The sequence below is a fragment of the Sapajus apella genome, unplaced genomic scaffold (genome assembly GCF_009761245.1).
Source record: "Sapajus apella isolate SASKATOON/1434 unplaced genomic scaffold, GSC_monkey_1.0 scaffold31, whole genome shotgun sequence".
Taxonomy (NCBI): Eukaryota; Metazoa; Chordata; class Mammalia; order Primates; family Cebidae; genus Sapajus; species Sapajus apella.
The window spans coordinates 23,077,148-23,090,250 of record NW_022436971.1 but is presented as its reverse complement, the minus strand read 5'-3'; the positions used below and the strand labels follow the sequence as shown (position 1 = coordinate 23,090,250).

The window sequence follows — 13,103 nt, the reverse complement described above, 5'->3', positions numbered from 1 at the left end:
TCAGTGTGCATATCTAACATATTAGAACTTTATTTTTAAACACAGTCATGACAGTATTAACATACTTAAAAATTAACAGTAATTATGTAATATCAGGTAGACGTTTTAAATAGTTGATGCTTTAAACTTCAGGGGTGAATCTAATGTATGAAGCTATACTTTTCCTGGCTATGTTTTAATACTGTGTATTTCTTGTTAAGGGAAGCAATGGGACAGTGGTGAACAATGAAGGGATAAAGGGTCCCCTTGAGCCCGAGGCCACGCCACCTAAGGAAAGGTGAGCACAGCACAGGAACTTACCAGGGACAAAAGGCCTCTCTCTTTCCCCTGTTCTGACTTCTGAGCCACGCTCCCCCTGCCCAGCTCTGGGAGGCACATTCGCCAGGGCTCTGTGCTCCCCTCCCCAGGAGCCTGTGCCTCTGAGATGCAGGCGTCACCTGGGAAGCTCTGACCGTCTGAGTTGTTATCTTTCACCCCCCACTACTTAAGAGGATTCTTAAAATAAAAGGAGAGCACTCCTCAATGGATCTTCGTTTTCAGCTGTTTACCATTTCTTAGTGTCTTAGCAGCTGTGATGCTGTAAGACCACTATGAAGTTCTGAGTAAAGAAGACAAAACTCCATGGTTTTAAGGCTTAAGACTGTACACAGGCTAATAGTATCTACTTTTCCTATATTTCAAGGCTATGCTGAGTGTGATGACAGTGGAAGTGTGGAGGACAATAATGTCTTCTTACACAGCAAAGAATTATTATCATGACTCAGCCATTCAGCCTGGAAGAGAAAGAAGAAGGAGAAGAAAAAGAAGAGGAGGAGGAGGGTAGGGTGGAGGAGAGAAGGAAAGGCGAGGGGAGGGAAGAAGAGAGGTAGGGTCCAGGAGGAAGGAAGAAAAAATGGAGTAAGATAGTAAGTAAGAAGAGAGAAAGAGGGAGGGTGGGAGGGCGGGAGAGAGAGGGAGGGAGAAGGAGGGAAGGAAGGAAGGAGGGAAGGAAGGAAGGAAGGAAGGAAGGAAGGAAGGAAGGAAGGAGGGAGGGAGGGAGGGAGGGAGGGAGGGAAGGAAGGAAGGAGGGAAGGAAGGAGGGAGGGAAGGAAGGAAGGAGGGAAGGAAGGAAGGAAGGAAGGAGGGAAGGAGGGACGGAAGGAGGAAAGGAGGAAAGGAGAGAGGGAAGGAGGGAAGGGGGGAGGGAAGGAAGGAAGGAGGGAAGGAGGAAAGGAGGGAAGGAAGGAGGGAGGGAAGGAAGGAGGGAAGGAAGGAAGGAATGAAGGAGGGAAGGAGGGAAGGAAGGAGGAAAGGAGGAAAGGAGAGAGGGAAGGAGCGAAGGAGGGAGGGAAGGAAGGAAGGAGGGAAGGAGGAAAGGAGGGAGGGAAGGAGGGAAGGAGAGAAGGAAGGAAGGAAGGAAGGAAGGGGGAAGGAAGGAAGGAGGAGGAGTGAAGGAGGGAAGGAAGGAAAGAAGGAAGGAGGGAAGGAAGGAAGGGGAAGGGAAGGGAGGGAGGAAAAGGAGGGAAGGAAAGAAGAAAGGGAGGGAGGGAGGGAGGGAATCGAGGTTATTCCTCCAATGAAAACCAGCACCTGTTCCATGCCCAGGTTGCTTGTCCCTGTCAGTTCAATTTTACCTTCCAGCTTTTTGGCCAGGTAGTTCGGGTTGAGTGACAGCCTTCAAGGCATTTCCATTTGCCATTCTATGTTTATAAGGGTTTTTACTGTATACCGTCAAGTAGGCAACACTGCACACTGGGAATGTCTTTCACTAGCTTCTTCTAATCAGAGAAAGTAAACTAAGAAAGAACTAATGTGATTGATCTACTTAAGAAGCAGGACAAGCGTGTGGCATAACGCCAAGGATGGGGTAAGAGGTCAACGAAACAAAAGCTTCGAGGTAGAAAAATTATGTGGAATTTCAAATAGATGGACATAACAAGTAGTTAAAACAGGTATCAGAAAAGGAGGAAATAAAAAATAGTAAGTGTCATCAGTCAGAAAACATTGGAGTGAAATTTAAGAAAATACTTATGAACAACTAAATTCATTTGTGGACTGAAGTGGAAAGTATTGGATTTTCTGAGAAGTTTTTCTTCCTGTAAGGAGGATTTCGAGCATATACTGTTCCTGCTTGTATGATGTCAGATTTGGTCACTTTAGTGAATACACCACAAAACACTAGTAAGACATTGCATCCGTGCCCCGTTTGTGTGGTTCACAGCTTTACACGTTGCTAATTTGTTGCTATTGCTTCATTTTCCTGCATATCAAAGTTGACTTGGTAATAGGCATTATCTCCAAGACAACCAAGTGAACCAACTCTAAGAAACTGTTTGGAGTTAAAAATTTGGAGGAGTAAAGGCGTTCACCTGCCCATTCCGTATAAGACAGAAATCAGGAGCTCAGACTATGGGTGCCTTTTAAACGGAACTAACCTTCTCTCTGCCCTTGTGCACATTACATAATGCTCTGCCTCAGGTCCCTCCTGCTGGAAATGGGGATGACAATGTTTCCTTCCCTCGCGTTATCTTAAGGATGAAGTCAGGTAACACAGGTCAACTTCGTAGGACATGGCTGCAGCACGGAAGTGTGTGCAGGGTGAGTAAGCGTGTGCAACACTGCATCAGGGTTAGACCCCATCAGAGTAGAGAAGCTTCATCCAAACAAAACATAACATGAGAAACATCCAGAGCTTTGTGAGCTAAACCCCAGAACCCCAAGCACAAAATTTCATCCTAAAATCTTGTGGTTAAAGTCTCCCCAAAAATTTCTAATTCCTTCATTTGACTGAAGTGACCAAGGCTTAGAGAAGTCTAGCGACTTGCCTGGGTGCAGCCATAGGGGACCCATTAGGTTTTCCAGCTTTTGATGTGGGTTTGTTTTATACTAGATGTACAAAACTGTGGTGACCTGGTTTAGATGTATCCCCACCGAAATCTCATCTTCAACTGTAGTTTCCGTAATCCCCACATGTCGTGGGATGGACCCAGTGGAAGGTAATTCAATTATGGCGGTGGTTACCCTATGCTGTTCTCATGTTATGAGTAAATTCTCATGAGATCTGATGGTTTTATTCGGGGCTTCTCCCCCTCTGCTCAGCACTTCCCCTTCCTGTGGCCCTGTGAAGAAGGTGCCTTTCTTCTTCAGCTTTGCCTTCTGCCATGATTGTAAGTTTCCTCAGGCCTCCCCAGCCATGCTGGACTGTGAGTCAATTAAACCTCTTTTCTTCATAAATTATCCAGTCTTGGGAATTTCTTCATGGCAGTGTGACAACAAACTAATACATGTGGCATGACTTTTCATGTTGTAACTAGTACTAGTGTGGGGCAAATGACTTTTGTTTTCTTTTTAATATAATTGTTGGTAATATGTACATAAGTGGGGGGAGTAAATGGCTGTGTCTTCCTGATTAAAAGTCTTTCCAGCTAGCTTGTGCAAGTGGTCAAGAACTGAGGCCAAAATGTATTGCTTTATGGAGATTTAGCAGACTTATACTAATGATCCAATTTTTTTGGTGAGGTCAACTTGTTAACTTGTGTATTTAGAAAAACTATATCAAATATTGAAAATACTGTCATATGAAATAGAAATTAGCCCATAGACCTATAACACATTCTGAACATAGTAGATCATTAAAATATATCCATTACATTGAATTGAATTAGACATAGTCTGTAGATTTCCAGAGGCTAAAAGTAAGAACAATAGGTGCCTATTATAAAATTGAATAATATTCAAATCCTTAAAACAGTCCAACAATGGAATAAGTTACCGTGTTGAGTTGTAAGCTATCCATTCCTGGAAATATTCAAGAAGCAATAAAAAGGCTACCGTTTAAGGGTGGGTGTTGTGGGGCAGAAATGCTCCCACAGTGCACTCTGGCATTTGGTATGATGAACACAATCCTTGCTTTATTTAGTGGCGTGGATCTTGAAATTTCCAGAGTTACACATCAGAAACAATAACAGCCACTGTATTAAACTGCTCATACTGAGATTTCATTTTTAAAGTAAATGTAATGCTTTCCATACCATATTTCAGAGACTCAATGTAAGTGTGGATTCTGTAACTAAAAGATGAACTTCTCAAAAGCTGGTCATATACTCTCATCACAAATCACCACTGTCTCTCACAGTATATCACACATAGTAGGCACCTCATACATCGATTCAATATATGAACAAGAAAACAAAAGTGACAGAATTTTAACTGAGTTTATGAGAATTTAGAACATATTTTGAAATACATTTTTGGGGTTTACAAATTAAATTTATGCTATGAGATTAGTTTTTTCTTAGGTGGAATTCATGACACTTCTATGTGTAATGGCAGACCATTCAAACACTGGATGGTTAGCTATGTTTTCAATAGCAAAGGACATGCAGTGATATGACCACACGTAAAATGAAGCAGGATTCTAAAGATATTGCCCATCTCAAAAGTCTCAAAATGTTCATAGCCTTGGATCAGGCAATTCTACTGTAAATTTATCTTAAGGAAATCTTTAACAGTGTGAAAGGTTTTAGGTAAAGAATAGTTGTTAAAACCGCGTTTATAAGGCAAAAATTTAAAAATCCAACTTAGGAAATTACAATAATTGATGAAGTATATTTAGTATATCCATAAAGTAGAATACTAGATAAGGTAACATAATAAAATAAGGTAACAGAAAAGTAGTTCTTCAGGCTGGGTGCAGTGGCTCACACCTGTAATCCTAGCACTTTGGAAGGCCAAGGTGGGTGGATCATTTGAGGTCAGGAGTTCGAGACCAGCCTGGCCAACATGGTGAAACCCCGTCTTTACTAAAAATACAAAAGTTAGCCAGGTGTGGTGGCGTTTGCCTGTAATCCTGGCTACTTGGGAGGCTGAGGTAGGAGAATTGCTTGAACCTAAAAGGCAGAGGTTGTGGTGAGCCAAGATTGCACCACTATACTCCAGCCGGGGTGACAGAGCCAGACTCTGCCTCAGAAAAAAAGAAAAGAAAAGAAAAGAAAAGAAAAGAAAAGAAAAGAAAAGAAAAGAAAAGAAAAGAAAAGAAAAGAAAAAGAGTTCTTTATACAGGAAGATACATACCATGCATAAAGGGAAAAAGGTAAAGAACAAATGGTACAGTTTGACCCACGTTAATATAAAATCTTTTTGAAGACGATCAAATAAATCGGTCTTGAGGAACTTTCAACAACATACTACTGGTGGTTCTCATTGAATTTTTGAATTTCCAGTGCTTTTAAAAATGATATTGTCTATTATTATAATATTTCAATTTTTCTACAATGGACATACACTAATTATGTAAAGAAAACAAAAGTTTAAAAATTTGATCACTCTGGCACTTTGATATTAATGCAAAGAATTACATTGAAAGGATAAGTTGCTAAAGATATTGACACCAAAAATAAGAGAAAGTACACAGGTGATGCCTGAAAAAGTAGGAATTTCAAAAAAATTAGTTGTGTAGCAAATAGAGAACATTGGGTCCAACAGATTGGTTCATTTCTGTCTTTGCTGGAAATTTAATTTGTAGCATTTCTCAATTCCACCCACTCATAATTGGAAGAGTAAGTGAAGGCCACAAAAGCTGAGAGTCTGCTTCGAAGTCTCCCAGCAGTAAGGGCTGTCCAGACCTGGGACCTGCACGTGGTCAGGCAATGCCCTTCTTTAACAGAGCTGAGCCTTTACACAATTAAGTCAAAGGTCGATTTCAAAAGGAACACACATGATTGTCAAGGATGTACTTCCATTGAAAAAGGAAACGAAAGCCTCAAAGTGGGGCTCTGATTGGAGGTAAGGGCTGAAGTCTGCGCACCTGTGGCTACTTGTCCGACCTCCCTCTGCCTCAGTTTCCTCATTTCTAAGAGGTATGGTGGCAACTTTCTTACGGGCTACTTGAGGGCTGAAGGAGAACAAGCTGCGTCTACAACATGGCCTCACACAAAGCAGGCACTCAGGCTCAAGTGAAAAAGTAGGGATGGGAGGACTTTGAAATTCAGAAGGTACCACATAAGTGTAACAAGAGAACAATCAGGAAATTAAACATAACTATCTTTTGAATCAAGTTCTCTGCTTGATTTGGTTCATTTATGAAATATTTAGATTATAGGCAATGCTCTCATCAGTATAAAGATATAAGAAAAAGCAATAGTTGATGTATGAATTTAACATGTGCATGTAATTGACTAGACGATGTCATACTACTGAAACATGCAAGAATTAAAAACAGTAAGAAATAACTGGTAGAAAAGAACCCAATTGCCCGAATTTTAAATCAGTCATTGCCTTGCGAGCTCTGCTTGTTACCTTCCTCACGTTCCTAACACAACTGTAAGATCTCATTGCAGTTCACATACCACACGCTGCGATTCCTCAAATGTCAACGTGGATTGGACAAACGTCCAGGTGACAGCCACACGCGCCTTGTCCTCAGCTACAGCCTCCGCATAACCTGCCCTGCACGTTAAGAGAGGAGGAAGAAATGGTTAATGAAGCTGGGACTCTTTTCTCTTGAGTTAATGGGAATGGATAGTTTCCCTACATCTTGAGCTATTCTCATTAAAGTATTGGAGGTCCTACACACACACCCACATACACACACACAGACACACAGGCACTTGCTGAAATTTATTTAAGGTGTGGCCTTGGAGTTACACACTCCTACTGTATCTCCTCAAAATTGTATTTCTTCTTCTTCCTCCTCTTTTTTTTTTTTTTTGAGACAGTCTTGCAATGTTGCCCAAGCTGGAGTGCAGTGGCGTGACATCAGCTCAATGCAACCTCCGCCTCCCAGGTTCCAGGGATTCCCCTGCCTCAGCCTCCCAAGTAGCCAGGACTACAGGTGCATGTCACCACAGTTGGCTAATTTTTTGTATTTTAGTAGAGACAGAGTTTTATCATGTTGGCCAGTATGGTCTTGATCTCCTGACCTTGTGATCTGCCCATCTTGGATTACAGGCATGAGCCACCGCGCCCAGCCAAAGTTGTACATCTTTTATAATAAAAGTCTTTCCTTTAATAAAAATGAAAAAACAAGGTCAGTTGTGTGGAACTTGAGAGAGAGTCCCTAAGCCTCTGTCCTCTCTACAAAGACCCCTAACCAGGGAGATGCACTGGAGGTGAGCTCCATGCCCAGGAGGCTGCTTGTCAGGCAGTGATTGCAGTTGCAAGAGAAGGTTCTGGATGTAGGGGGCGCACCATGAATGGCAATATGGCAATTTATGCAGGCTCAGTAAGGGCCTCAACCCAGCTTGCCGATCTAAGGCTACATCAGGACTAATGCCATGATGGAAAATAACGTGTTTAAAAAATAGAAGCAAAGAAACATGCACAGAGGCAGGAAGGTTCTGATATTTCCCATTTTCTAGGTTCACATGGAAAACTGGGGTGGTGGAAGAAAAGGACAATAATTCCTTTGGAACATTAATTCAACTTTCTCTACCCACTAACCATATTCGTTCCAATTTTAGCAGTTCTGTGGGAGGAAAAATGAAACATGAAATTCTTCTATGCTTTCAACTTTGCATATTTCTTTACCTCTACCTGGAATGCCCTCCCCTTTCTGGGTCTTCCCAATCCTGCCTAGAAGCCACACTTTCTATTTTGTGATATGTTCCTGGTGACAGAAGAACAGAGATCTTCGTGGTAAGAGCATCACACATGACAACTGCGACCATGACTGAGGACCCAGCTGAGAGGCTACACACTATGTCAGTCATGGCAAGTTCAGCATCTCACTTAATCCTCCAAGTGGGCATTATCATTTCCCGGTACCTTGTGTCAAGATGCTACCTAACTCCTGAAGACACAGAGCTAGAGCATGCCTAGCAGGGGTTCAAAACCAGCTCTTCGCAACTCAAGGGTGCTTCCTGCTACTCCAGGCTGACCTCAAATTTCTCAAGCCCTCCGATACTCCAATTCTTTGCTCTTCATTCTTCTAAAAGGAAACATTTAGCATTTGTGACATGATTTGGCTCACACACAGAAACATTCTCTTATGCAGATAGAATTGATGATTCTTCTGGGACAATGTCACTCATTACTAAAATCTGGAGAGCATTTTAGATCATTTAAAATCAAATAAAATATATGTACAGTTTTAAAGGAAGCAATGCAGATATCAAGTTTCAGATGATTTCTAATAAATTGAAAAAATTAAACAAAGAACCCATTAGAAAACCTTTATGAGCATGTCTGGTCTTGGAATTTTACTTTATGACTGACAATAAAGTTAGTTTCTACTTAGGTTAAAGCGTGCTTGCCTATTGCCAGTCAAGAATAAGTGGTCTAATGGTTTTAAGTGGCCCCACACGGCTCACTACCCCTGGGCATGGCTGGAGAGACCACCTGTGGCCAAGGGTGCCCGCAACCCATCTTCCTAAAACACCGGGCAGCGGCTTTGGAGAAATGTGCCAGGGCACAAGCTGGCTTTCCTCCACACCCACCTGCACTTGAGAAGGCCACCTGCAGAAGGGGGGAGCGGTGCACAAAATCAGAAGGCAGGGAGCAGAAAAGACTTATGTCAAAGCAATGTCACCAAGTTCTATTTTCCGTTCCGTTACCATCACCTAAGGGAGGGAGACTCAGATGCACACACACACATACACGCTCTTCATCTGAAATTGCCACTGCTTTTGATTTGGCTTTAGTCACGTTATTTGAATTCTTTTTAAAAATTCTCAAGTAGCTTATAAAACTTTAGGCTTATCAAAACAGAGTATTGACTATACAAAGTTATATAACATCAGGGACACTATCTTTTAAACATTTTGTTAAGCATCACGAGCGTCCTGGTGGAAAATTTCTGACTTAAGACCTGTTCAAATGCTTAAAAGTAAGTGATTTACAGAAAATTTACTAGCATGAGTTATTTCTAGTCATCTTTAAAAAAATAAATTGTTAAAAAATATAAATACTGTATTTACTGAAGATGGGAAAGAGAATTTCAGGAGCACAGAATGACTTTCTCATTTGCAAAATGAGGATAATAGATTAGATATCTTTAAGACTCTTTTTGACCTGTGAAATCCAGCTTTACTTTGGAGTAAGAACTTGGTCTTTTAAATTCATATCGATATTCCAGTTAATTAATAGTTGTTTCATGTAGTCTTTTAAATAAAGTTTATTTTTATGTGGATATCACCACTTTTTAGGCAGACTAGGAGCACTCGCCTTTCCATGGAAATTGTAATAGCAATGAAACTAAAACTTTATTAAGCCAGACTAACTCTACAACTCAGTTTGAAATTTGGAATTAAACCTACTGGGGACTTAAGTAGAGGAATAGCTAAACACAAGGCCTAACATTAAGAACTCTCTGGTGAGGTACACAGATCATACTAGGGCATTTACTCACTCCGCTTTATGGCTTCCTCAAGCAGACATCAGATTTATCCCTAGATATATCAACTGGTCTCATTTCCTGACACACTGTAGTTCATTTGTGGAGTCAGGGAAGATACATTTATAATGACCTAGAAGTAGGGACTGCATGCTAAGTACTAAATACGAATTGTCATTTAATCCTCACGACCAGGTAGATACATTACACCAGTTTTACAGATCACAAAAATGAGGCCCAGGGAAGCTACATAGCTTGTCTAACATCGCCTAGTTTGTCAATAGTGGAGTTGGATTCGATTCCTGACCATCTAATTTCTCAGCAAGCACTCTTAAGTACCACACTCAAATCTCAATGCAATTAAAATGAACTTTAAACAAACTTAGCTTGTCATATGCCTAGACAGAGCAAAGTATTGGGAAGGACTGAGCAAAGTGTTTCTCATTATCTGGGTACACCCATGCGATGAGCAGGGCGTGCACCAGCCTCATACAGAGTTTATCTGGGATGTGCCGTAAACGTAAAATACACGCAAGATTTGATCACAGCATGAAAACAGTGCAAAATGTCTCATTAATCATTATATATGGATTACTTGTTGATATTATAATATTTAGGTTAGATAACTGTATTATTTAAATTAATTCCATCTGGTTCTTTTAGTTATGATTAACATTTACTGGAAAATGTAATATCACATATATAATTCTTCCACTTGCATTATATTTATATTACACAGTGCTGATCTAGAGTACCACTTATCAGGTTAATTTTATAATGAGCTACATTTTGGATTTTTATCAGACTAGAGCCACATACAGATGTTCAGCTTGAACACCTCGTTCCTGGAGAACAATGTAACCCATTCAATTCAGTCTCAGGAATGCCAGGCTCATATTCTCCTTAAAATCGATAGCTTCTTAATTCAAAGTTACTTGATAATAAAAGTTATTTTCTCCAAGATAATTATCCTTTTAAAAATGTTCTACCCTTCAATATAAGTCATAGGCTTGCATATTAAGTAGCTTTTCTGCAGGCTTCTGTGGCTCATGATGTCAGAGGGAGGTCAAGATTTCTTCTCACCAAATGGAGCCCATGACGACACCTGTCTGTGCAGACAGAATCCCCTACTGATGGCAGAGTAAGACGGAAGGAGGGTGATGCCTGCCTCTTAACCCTGAGGAGATCCTAACAGGTGGACCTGTCTGGCTAAGGTGGGAATATTCTGTATCAATCACACTGCCAGATAGGTTGACGCTTTGTTGCATGTTGGCCAGAAAGCTTTATTTAAATGCACTCAAGCTTGCTTGTTCACATTTTTTAGGCTTTTACTGTTTTTCCCTATACTTCAAGCATGGTAGTAGTATAATGGCTCATACTCAATTAAAAACAGTGTTCAACTTGCTGATTATCATTTGTTCAAGCCTGCCTAGTTTCATATAGTGAGCTAATTTTTACATATATCTTATAAAAAGTTGGTCTTAAATAAAAAATATCTGCAAATATGTAGGCATAAAGCAACAGCCTACAGTAACAGTAATAAAAAAAAGAAAAACATAACAACCTGCCAGTGGCTGTGTTGACTTGAACAGTCATCCTTCCACAAGACTGAAATCAGAAGAGCCCTTGTACCACCGCTTGATGTTCTGCAAGCAAATACCGCCTCCTCACTGGTACCACCCATGGAATAAACACAGGCTAAGTGGATAGAACCCAAATCCTCTCGACACAGGGTGAGTCCATGACTGATACTTTAAAGCACTGGATATCTGAGACATTATGTGAGTTTCTTAGTATTGCCTGAAGAGGAGATTTTAAGTGACATAGATGTGGATACAATTAATAGTCGCAGCCAGAAATCCCCAAACTCCAGCCCACCTGCACCACAGCATAAACAGGGCTTCACTTCAACCCTGGTAGCAAGGGCAGGTTCCCAGGAGGCAGTTCCTAGGAGGAGGAGGAAGGAGAGAACTGTGTGCTGACAGGAAATGTGTTCCCTGGGGAAGACCTCCCTATAGCAGGGCTGGGATCCCCAGTGGGAGTGCGGGCATTTATGTTCTGACACTGGCACTGGCAACTCAGCATCACAACGCTGCCACATGAGCTCATGATGTCAGCCACACAACCACAAATTATGGGACATGGGCAGAGAAGCAGGAAAGAAAGTCAGAATTTCTAGATTCGAGTCTAGAACCTGGTCTTGAAACTGTGCTCTGCATGTCTGAGGGCCCCATAGTCACCCTCAGCCTTGATGGAGCAAACGTTTACCTGCAAGGAGAGGGAGCTGGGGAAGGCCCAGAGCCCTTGCTTCCACTTCCATCTGAGGAGCAGAGCCTTTGTCTGCTTTTGCTTTTAGAAAGGTTCTTTATGCATGCAATACTGAAGTCGTTGGATGACCTCATCTCGAGGACTAGGGTGCTGTGTGCTTTATGACATACCATATAATAGCAAGAACATGTTATACTCATGCAGTTTGTATAATGAAAGGACTTACATTTTAAGGAAATACAACACTGGTGTGGGCATAGAGATAACCATGAAGAGAGTCACTAAAACTTAATTGCTCATCACATGTGCCAGCCAAGTGGAAGAATTACGGGCTAAATGACAGCATTCTGCTAGTGTCTGTTCCCCAGATCCACACACGCACCCATGCTCTGATGTAGAGGCAGGAAAACAACACAGTTTATGATGCAGCTCTGGACCTGGCTGCATATTCAAATTACCTAGGACCTTTGAAAAGGCACTGAGACCCCTGCCTGCAGAGGCACTGATTCAACTGGTCTGGGTGAGGCCCAGGCATCAGTATTTTTTTTAAAAGGTCCCCTGGTGATCCTGACATGCAGCCAGGGGTGAGAAACACTGGCTCAAAAGAAATGCCCAGAGCTATGTCCAGACTTGAATTATTATCCTGCTAGTTCTCAGCTGCATGAACTCTACACCACAGCCACTTCCTCCATTAGAGAAAGAGGAGAAAGAGAAAACATGACAACACCAGCCCACTCACCTTCTAGGGCCATCATAAAAATCAATTTAGATTCTGGAAGGAAAAGGCTAGGTAAAAAATGAAACTCAGTATAAATTGTATTTTCACTTAAGGAATAACTTGGAGAAACATGAAATCCTTCTATGCTGAGGACCCCGAGACAAGGCACAGAAGCAGGGTAAGAAGAGAGAATGATGAAAAAAATCAGAAAAAATGGGTTGTGATTCTGGGTTTTAGCTACAAAGCCATGGTACAGCTTTCCTGCCTCCTGACAATGAAACCAGTGATTTGTGATTTGAGCTTAAATCCCTTTGTGACATAAAATGAAAACGTTCTGGGCTCAGGACAGTTAGGTAGATAAGCCCACGGTTTTACATGTTGGAGCTGAAACTGAAGCCCCCATGCCCATGACTTCAGAAGAAGGTTGAATGTAGCAGGCATTTAGTCCCAGCAGAAATGGAAGAGGTGACACTTGGGGATGGGGGGCAGGAGATTGGCCAGAAGGAAAGTGTCCAGGTCTTTGTCCTGAAGAAACTCATCACAAACTGGAATGTGAAAATCAAATGTGACATATTTGCTAACGGGACAAAGAAGAGGAAGCTGCTCCATTCTGAGGAGACAGGATGCATTATGAGTTCTGAGTTCCAGAGCCCCAGCCAGTGTGTGAAGGTCGGGTGTGTGAAGGTCGGGTGCATGAAGCTCGGGTGTGTGAAGGTCAGGTGTGTGAAGGTCGGGTGCATGAAGCTCGGGTGTGTGAAGGTCAGGTGTGTGAAGGTCAGGTGCGTGAAGCTCAGGTGTGTGAAGGTC

General features: G+C 41.7%; 1 protein-coding gene across 23 annotated transcripts in view; it reads right to left on the bottom strand.

The window, feature by feature from the left end:
- The window catches only part of MYT1L (myelin transcription factor 1 like), a 525,406-nt gene that overhangs the window by 473,189 nt on the left and 39,114 nt on the right, over positions 1 to 13,103 (bottom strand). For all 23 annotated transcript variants that reach the window (XM_032294258.1, XM_032294269.1, XM_032294279.1 and 20 more), the window contains one exon: positions 6,327 to 6,426. The gene's annotated coding sequence lies outside the window, so the exon portion shown is untranslated. The remainder of the gene's footprint in view (positions 1 to 6,326; positions 6,427 to 13,103) is intronic.